This window comes from Mesoplodon bidens (assembly GCF_964165515.1).
Source record: "Mesoplodon bidens genome assembly, chromosome: 10".
NCBI lineage: Eukaryota > Metazoa > Chordata > Mammalia > Artiodactyla > Ziphiidae > Mesoplodon > Mesoplodon bidens.
This window is the reverse complement of record NC_138172.1, coordinates 67,923,066-67,932,166: the sequence shown is the minus strand read 5'-3', so window position 1 is coordinate 67,932,166 and position 9,101 is coordinate 67,923,066. Positions and strand designations below refer to the sequence as shown.

Below are 9,101 nucleotides of genomic sequence, written 5' to 3'. Positions count from 1 at the left end.
TTGCTCTCTCAGTCACCTGGGATCTCATGTTTGAAAGGTAGAAAGCCACAGGAAAGCGTAGTCTTCACAGTCCCTGAGTGTCCAGAGGGAAGTGCTATGTGCTATGTGCTATGGTTCTCCAGGTGGGATTTTCCCCAGTTCCAAATGGACAACTTTGAGTTCCTGGTATTGTTTCCTGGGGTTAACCTCACACAAACAAGCCTGGTCTGTCACTCTCCATCCTCAGGGCAGGCCTAGTGGGCAGACAGGAGGGCAGAGCTTTCAGAGAGAGATCCATATGTTTAGTCAACTAGCTTCTTTAGGCATTAGTTTTCCCGGAGATAAGGGATGGTGTGAGGGGGTGTCGGTCAGTTTCCTCCATCCCTTCCCTCCAGCTCCCACAAAGGGCAAGGGCCAGACACGTGGGCTGGCGTGGAGAGGCGGAGGTTACACCAAGGCGGAGGTGCAAATGGTCGGGGGCGGGGCCTTATTTGCATGGACGGCGCGCGGCCGCCAATCCGAACAGGCGGAGCCACAGCCCGCGCGCCTTTTGGGGGCGGACTGACAGCCCCGGGGCCCTATGGGAGGCGGGTCCTGCGGCCGGCGCGGGTGGGACGGCGCCGGGCGCTGCCCGGGGGATTCGGGCCGGTTCGCGGGCGCTGCCAGTCTCGGGCGGCGGCGTCCGGCGCGCGGGCGGCCTGCTGGGCGGGCTGAGGGGCCAGCGGCTCGCGGGCTAGGCGGAGAGAGACAGAGCAGACGAACAACCGCGGCGACAGGTACTGGCTCCATGGCCGCAGGGATGGGGAGGGTGGTCGCTAAGCCCAGGGAGCCGAATTCCCTGCTTCGCGGTCCGGCCGCCGCTGCGCCGCCTCCCCGCCCCCTCACGCGGCTCCTCATCCCGGGAGCGGCGCGTCGGGGCCAGGGGGGCCTGGGGAGCCCCCAGGCGGGCGCGCCGGAGGCCCCTAGCTCCACTGCGGGGCTCCTCTACGTCCCGCCGGGCCGCGGGGCAGGGGCTCCCTCCCGGAGGCGCGGAGCCGGCGGCTGCTGGAGCGGCTCCCCGCCCCCCGCCGCGCTCTCTCTCTCGGAGACGAGGCCGGTCGCGCCCGCTGGTCCTCACCCGGCTTTTGTTTCCCTCCCGGGGTGACAGGTCCCGGCTCCCGTCCGCGGCCCCCGACTCGCCCGAGGCCCGGCGCCCGTGACCGCGGCAGCCCGGAGCAGACGGCGGGACCGGCGGAGAGCCGGGCGGCGCGTGAACAGCAGCTGCCGCGGGCGGGAGAGAAACTTCGCTTTCCGGGGCCCGGGCAGCGGGAGAAGTGGAGCCGGGGTGAGCCGTGCACCGGGACGCCGCGGGCGCGATGGAGCCGCGCTCACCTGGCGGGCCAGCCGAGAGTGAGGATAACGGAGCGTCCCGCCGCCGCCGTCCTGGCTTTCGGTTTGCGCTCCCCGGGCGGCGGGTGTGGATGCGCGTTCACCGCCTTCACCTGCCGCCCAGGGACCAGTGACTGGGAACAGCATCCCCGCTCTCGGCCGCTCGTAGAGGGTGCGGGTGCGGCGCCGTTCTAACAGGTGATAATCCTAGTGCCAGGTGAAAGCCAGTGAAAAGTTGTTTCAGAGCTCAGTATTCAGTTCACTCCGGGACGTTATAACGCCTTCTCCCTTAATGATTTCTAAAAAGGTGTGCTGGCCGCAGTATAGGAGTCAAAACTAGTATTGATTGGGGGAAAAAAAAAAAAAGGTGGGGGGCGGGTGTTGTCAGCGTGTAGATTGCCTTCTTTCCAATGACTTGCCGGGAGGAACATCTTTGTAAAAATCGGTTTCTGCAGTGGTGGCGAAAGCATCATAGTAAGGTACAGGTTGTAAATGGAGAATGCAGAACTCTAGATATCCTTCAGTGTGGTTCAGGGTAGCGTGTACAACGTTTGGCCGCCATTCAGTAAATTCTTCATGAAGCTGTTTGAGCTCGTGGTTTTGGATTTACTTTACAGGAGTGGAATAAGGCTTACTTTACAGGAGTGGAATAAGGCTTAGCGCTGAATGGGAGCTTTCTTTGCCTCTCTGAGGGCTCACAGGAGTGTTTATTTTCATTGTCTTCCCGTTTTGTTAGATTGTAGACAAGGGAAAATTAAGGCATATTTTGGTTCAGTATTTTGAGTAGTCTGTGGGAATTCTCCCGCACCCCACCCCCGCATAAGAGTTTTGTTTTTTTCTTCCAAGGATAGAGTTGAAAAACTTCTTATTCTTGTGAGAAATTTTTATTTGTTATACTTTTCACTTATTTTCTGTTTCTCTCTCTCCCATCTGACCTCACTTAACAATCTACAGTTATGGCCCTGACCAATTTAGGGCATCTATAGAAAAAAAGTTTTAAAATAATGTATAATTACTTTAAAATATATTATGAAGGTTATTAATAGCCTTCATTTGTGAGGAACAGTTGATTTAGATTACTCAGTTATTTTCTTCTAATGTGTCTTTTTTTATATCTATGCTGGGTATGATTTGTACTTAAGAGATGTAAATTTAACTTCTTAAGGACAGTTCTTTTAATTATGGTACTTTATTAGTGTTTCATTGAATGGTAGTTTTAGTTACTTACATAGCTAATTAGTAACACCTTTTAAAGGTGAACTCTTTAACCAATAGTCTAGTTGTGACTGGGATTTTAAAAAGATCAAAGATGGACTTCATAAAATGTTTTATTTCTCTAGAACAACAGGCTTATATGCTGTGAGGTCTTTGTCTTTCCAGTATTTAACAAAACAAGTGTGTTTCTGAATCTTCAATTTTTTTAGTGATGGAATTTTGGGTAAATTTCTTCTTTAAAACACGATTTTAACCAGTTCAACATGAACATTTTAAAATATTGGATTAGGCACTAGTGAAATCTTCAATTTTCTGTTTATCCTTGGATTGGAAAAGGATAAATATTTTAGGTTGTTTTGTTTCCTAAAGCCTTCTTACCTTAGAACCAGTCTAGAGAAGGAAGAGCATCCTCTTTCTCTAGCTGTAGAAGAAGTTATTACTGTTGAAAGCTGAGTTGGCTTTTTGATGTTTAGTGAGGGTAGATTGTTTGAACAGTGACTCGTGCAGAGTGGGTTTTATTATGTATAAGTAGTTTTAAGGAATCTTATGAGACTGGGGTTATGGGTGATGTATATAATTGTCCTTTAAAGTGTATAGGAATACATTAGTTTACTATGTGTAATTAGAAGTTTTATAGTCATTGTCCTATAATGATGCTTAAATACACCACATATCATAAATTAAAGCTATATTTCTTAGTTTTATTTATGTAGAGCATATTTGGGGAACTTTAACTATAGAAGTGCCCTTTAATTAAAAGACCATTTTCAAATTCAATTTTTACATATTTTAATTACTGATTGTTGTCCACTTTAACTTGCGGTAGACCATATCATAAAATTATCAACCACATTACAGTTTCAAAAATTAAGCATAAGTTGAATTCTTGCATTTACACAATAAATGTTGGGAGTGTTTAAGTCACTGACCCTCAGGTGTGGCTCCTTTTTAGTTTGGGGGTGGGCAAATATTTTTGAATGAATAAAGCTACAAAAGAACAGGGACACATATTAAACCAGCTAAATTTGAGGGTAGATCACATGATACTGTTAGACATTAATACTACTTTATTTAACAGTAGTATGCATGCTGTATCTGTCATTAAGAATATTTTCTGTAGGCCTTTAATATAATTTTCCACAATTCCTAACAAAGAATCTATATTGTATATATTTGGGCACACTAAGTTCTGTAATTATTTTATGCTGAACAATTAAATATTTTATACATTTTATAATTCTGAGACTGAACTTTCTAACCTAGCTGATTAGTAATTAGATTTTGTTTTTTCATTGTTTCACATTCTGAATTTTTTTACAGCGCATTTTTAACTTCTGACATTATGTCCCCAAAAGTGTAAGGAAAATTAAGTCTACACTCACCAGAGATTAGGTGGACGTTGGTAGGTAAATCACGTAACTATTGATTTAAAAACAGTAGCCACGGGACTTACCTTGGTGGTGCAGTGGTTAAGAATCTGCCTGCCAATGCAGGGCACGCGGGTTTGAGCCCTGGTCCGGGAATATCCCACATGCTGGAAGCAACTAAGCCTGTGCGCCACAACTACTGAGCTGCACTCTAGAGCCTGCAAGCCACAACTACTGAAGCCCGCATGCCTAGAGCCCGTGCTTCGCAACAAGAGAAGCCACCGCAGTGAGAAGCCTGCACACCGCAGCTAGAGAGAGCCCACGCCCAGCAATGAAGACCCAACGCAGCCAAAAATAAATAAATAAATTTATTTAAAAATATATATATATAGTACATTTGAATTGTATGGTCTTGAAATTGTTCATTGTTTGGAAGGAAGAATAAAAGATGGAGAAAGATCAAAGGCTAGAAGAGGTTTTTTTTTTCCCTTTTGTAGTTGCAAACCCTTCCTAAAGCAGATGATGGTAAATTTCTGGAACCGTTTGTAGTGTTCAGCCTCAGTCTTGGCAATTTATGTATGATGTTAAATAAGGAGCCATTCCTAGTCCCCTGAAAATGATCATCTGATTATTAAAAACAGGGTTGGGAATTTCAAATTGATCTCATCAAGAATCAGATTTGTGTGTATGTTTCTCAGTGTTCTATCTCTGGAAATTAAAGATCCTCCTCTACTGTCTGCCGAAAATTACACACAGAATTTGAAGGTTAGAATGTCTCTATCACAGACTTAATGCTGTAGTAAGTTACTTTTTGGAACGGAGAAAACATCCTAGCCTTTTTCAGAATATACAGTATTCTCAATGAGGATGAAATGGTCTTTACCCATGTTAAATGTTAGCCAATGGAATTATTTCCATGTTTTTAACTTTTTATTTTTATTTTTATTTTTTTTTTTATTTTATTTTTTTTGCGGTACGCGGGCCTCTCACTGCCGTGGCCCCTCCCATTGCGGAGCACAGGCTCCGGACGCGCAGGCCCAGCGGCCATGGCTCACGGGCCCAGTCGCTCCGCGGCATGTGGGATCCTCCCAGACCGGGGCACGAACCCGTGTCCCCTGCATCTGCAGGCGGACTCTCAACCACTGCGCCACCAGGGAAGCCCATGTTTTTAACTTTTTAAAAAAGCAAGACAGTAAAATAAAATATTGACAGATTTTGGATTTGGCCCCTAGCATAAAAAATTATTACATGGTGTATGGTAATATTTAATGTTTTGAAACTCTAGTTTGAGAAGGGGATTTGTTATGAGAAGAAGGGTATTTCATTGAAGCAAAACAGGGTAACTTACATGGAAAGAAATTTGTTTCTCTTTTGAATTAGTCTTAGGTTAAAACATACTTATTAAGAAAAATGTAAATGTCATCTTTCCTATCTTAAATTTACCTGCACTATGAACTTTATAAGGTCTTTTTTTAAAATGAATTTATTTATTTGTTTGTTTGTTTATTTATTTATTTATTTTTGTTTGAGCTGGGTCTTTGTTGCTGTGCACGGGCTTTCTTTAGTTGTGGCGAGCCGGAGCTACTCTTCGTTGCGGTACGCCAAGGGCTTCCCATTGCTGTGGCTTTTCTTGTTGCAGAGCATAGGCTCTAGGCACTGCGGGCTTCAGTAGTTGTGGCTTGCAGGCTCTAAAGCGCAGGCTCAGTAGTTGTGGTGCACGGGCTTAGTTGCTCCACGGCATGTGGGATTTTCCCAGACCAGGGCTCGAACCCGTGTCCCTGGCATTGGCAGGCGGATTCTTAACCACTGTGCCACAAGGGAAGCCCTATAAGGTCTTTTAAAATATCTTTGTTGGTCCTAGGTGGACCTCTCAGAATCCATTTGTAGAGACACACACACATATATATACACACAGGTAGATAAAGTATCTATGCTATATATATTTGCATTATATATGTAACTGTATGTTTGCTATATGTATATATATATAAATCAATCCATCTGTCTATACTATGTGACTTCACAGGCTTATTTATATGTGAAACCTTTTTTTTTTTTTAAATGAAATCTTGCTACACCAAGAGGAATAAAGTGCATGTACACAGAAAGACTGATGAAAATGTTCATAGCAGCTTTTTCACAATAGTAATGAACTAATGATTCATACAGTGACATAAATGAATCTCAGAAATATTATTCAGAGCAAGAGAAGCCAAGCACAAGTATGTACTATAAGATACCATTTATAAAAAATACAGGAACAGGCCAAACTTAGGTATGGTGATAGAAATCAGGACAGTGGTTTCTGGGTAAGGGCTGTGGATGACTGGAAAGGGGCAAAAAGGAACTACTTAGGGTAATGGAAATATTCTGTACCTTGATTTGGGAATCAAGCTGTGGAATTCAAGTGTACACTTTTGGGGTAAGTTTTAATTTTCATGTAACTTCTAACTTACAGAACAGTTGCAAGACCAGTACGAGGGACTTCCAGATTCACCAACTGTTGGTGTATACATTTGTTCACATTTACCCAGCTGAATACTTAAGATCCGTGCATTTTATGGTATGTAACTTTTATTTTCATAAGGGAAAACTATAAAAATTTGTTGAAGATGAGGAGAATGACCCTGTTTCTGAAAAAAGTGAAATACCTCAATTTGAAATTAAGCAGTGCTTTAATAATGATGTAGGAGAAGAGAATTACTGACAGTCTTTTGTCTCTACATATATGTATCTATGCTGCTTCTCTTTGAAGTTTCACGGCAGCATATTTCTTTTTTCTTTTTTTTTTTTTTTTTGCGGTACGCGGGCCTCTCACTGTTGTGGCCTCTCTCGCTGTGGAGCACAGGCTCCAGACGCGCAGGCTCAGCGGCCATGGCTCACGGACTCAGCCGCTCCGCGGCATGTGGGATCCTCCCGGACCGGGGCACAAACCCGTGTCCCCTGCATCAGCAGGCGGACTCTCAACCACTGCGCCACCAGGGAAGCCCGGCAGCATATTTCTGTTAGAAGAAACAAGATCCTGAAAATAATTCAAGGCAAACCGCCAGCCAGGAAACTGTGCTTTATTTTGTTATCCTGTGTAAGTCACCTAGGGAATGAGACTGATACCTAGCGATAGCTTCCTGGGAATTGAAGGTAGTGATAATTCCTGTTAAGAGAGTTGCATACCTTCAGTGTGCTAGGTTTTGCACAAACGTGCAATCTTTACTGTCCTAGAACTCACCAGACAAAGAAGAGGCAAACAAAGCTGGTTGTCATTTTTGGGTGGTATTTATAGTAGGGGGAAGGATTGGTGCTCGTAAACCATATAAACTAATCTTGGTCGTAGGTAAGTGGTAAATCTAAGGTGGTGAATTTGATGCTCACTCTTAGTTTAAACTGTGATTTAAATAAGTTTAATTTAAAGCAAATCACTCTACAGCAGCCCTAAAACCATGTCAGTTGTTTAAAACGTTCAGCTTTTTTTCTCGACTTACTATTTTATATAATCTTAAATATGTGTTCTTCACAATTTAGGATTGGGCATTATTTATGGATATTCATTTTTTAATCAGTTTTTTTGCATCCACATAAGAAATTTGTTTATTTGGTTATCTACTAGAGTGGAATATGATTTGAAGTAACAGAATGACTAGCCAGCGGTTTCAACAAATTAATCATTGATAACTGGGGATGAACAGTTATATTGCCTTTACTAACAAAAACCATACATTTATATGGTCTATATATTTTTCTTTAACAAATATAAGTTCTTTGAAGAGAAAAATGACAAATGTCCAACTCAACCAACATGGATAAAAGGAGGACTTTCTCCATTTAATGAACATATTCATGTTCCTCTGAAATGACAGGGCCTTATCTCCCTTTCATATACACTAAATTTCATTGGTCTATTGAGCATGAGTAAAACATTATTTGAAAAGTTTTTAGAATTTTGTTTTGAGTTGTCAAATCCTAACTGCAGAGAGAACTTTAAAAATATCTGTAGGTAGCCTTTTTTTTTTTTTTAGACTTTTTTATTATGAAAGTTTCAAACATACACAGAACTGGAAAGAATAATAATGAACCTCCATATACCCATTCTTCAGATTTATTAATTATCAACATTTTGGATAGTGTGCTTTTAAAAACTGATACATTCTCACAAATATTGTAAAATAGTAGTGGTATTAGTGTACCAGATTTTTCTCTCAATTTTTCCAAAAGTTTCGTTGTAAATAGAGAAACCTGAAAAGCAGTGTGTTTTAACTCAGAGACTTAACTTTGGACAATCAGTAATTATGAAACTATTTTTATTCTAAGTTCCTTTCTGTCAATTCATAGCCTGGAAAAGAAAGATTAATTTTTTAGCTTCTTATTTATAATAAATTAGTCCAAATATTCTAATCTATAGAATAAGGTAGTACTGTTCATCTGGTAAGTTAGATTATCTTCAAGGTGTAGTGTCTGAGGAATGCTCTTGTCTAAATGTTTTGCTGTTACTTTCTCTTTCTCTAAAAACTCAGTCATTGCTGTGCTTTTTTAGGCTCCAAATCTATATCTTATGTCTAAACTCCAGGCCTTGCAAAACTGAGGCCCAAATTTTCACTTATGTCTTGAAACTAAATATGTTTAAATACCATCTCTGTAGCAACTGCACACCAACACCCCCTCTCTCCACCCCCAGTCAAAACGCTTCTCTTCCTGACTTTCCTCTTTAGCTGTTTGTGACACCATTATTCTTACTGGTCATTTTTTACTTTTCCTTTGCTTCTTAAGCTCAGTGAGTCACTAAATCACTTTGTTTTTAAATGTCTTTTTATCTTTTCGTCCTTTTTCATTTCCACTCCAGTTGTCCTAATTTGGGTAACATGTTAGCAGGAAGTTACCCCTAATCTATAATGAACTTCATACATATCAAAATTAAGATATGTTCCTAAAGTAAAATAGGGCATTTTCTTCCCTTTCAGAGAAGGCTTCAGTGAGTCTTATAAGCAAACACATAATTTTTAAGGGCTAGGAAATCATTATATTTAAACCAAGGTGATAGAGACGATTTCCAAATCACTCAGCTCAAATAACCTCGTGAACAATGGCCAGCAGGGCCCACAGTTTATCAAGGGATATAGGCAGCAGACTTTCTTGGACCACAGAAATAGCCCAGAATGAGTTCCTTCCAGCCCAGAATAT

General features: G+C 42.2%; 1 protein-coding gene across 7 annotated transcripts in view; it reads left to right on the top strand.

Annotated features, from left to right (window-relative positions):
* Positions 1-625: 625 nt before the first annotated feature.
* FKBP5 (FKBP prolyl isomerase 5) overlaps positions 626-9,101 on the top strand; it is a 113,203-nt gene continuing 104,727 nt past the window's right edge. For 2 of the 7 annotated variants that reach the window (XM_081245331.1, XM_081245330.1), the window contains exons 1-2: positions 626-755; positions 6,388-6,492. The gene's annotated coding sequence lies outside the window, so the exon portion shown is untranslated. Of the gene's footprint in view, positions 756-1,126; positions 1,304-1,331; positions 1,546-6,387; positions 6,493-9,101 lie in introns of those variants that run through there. The other 5 variants (XM_081245334.1, XM_081245333.1, XM_081245336.1 and 2 more) reach the window with 3 other exon arrangements.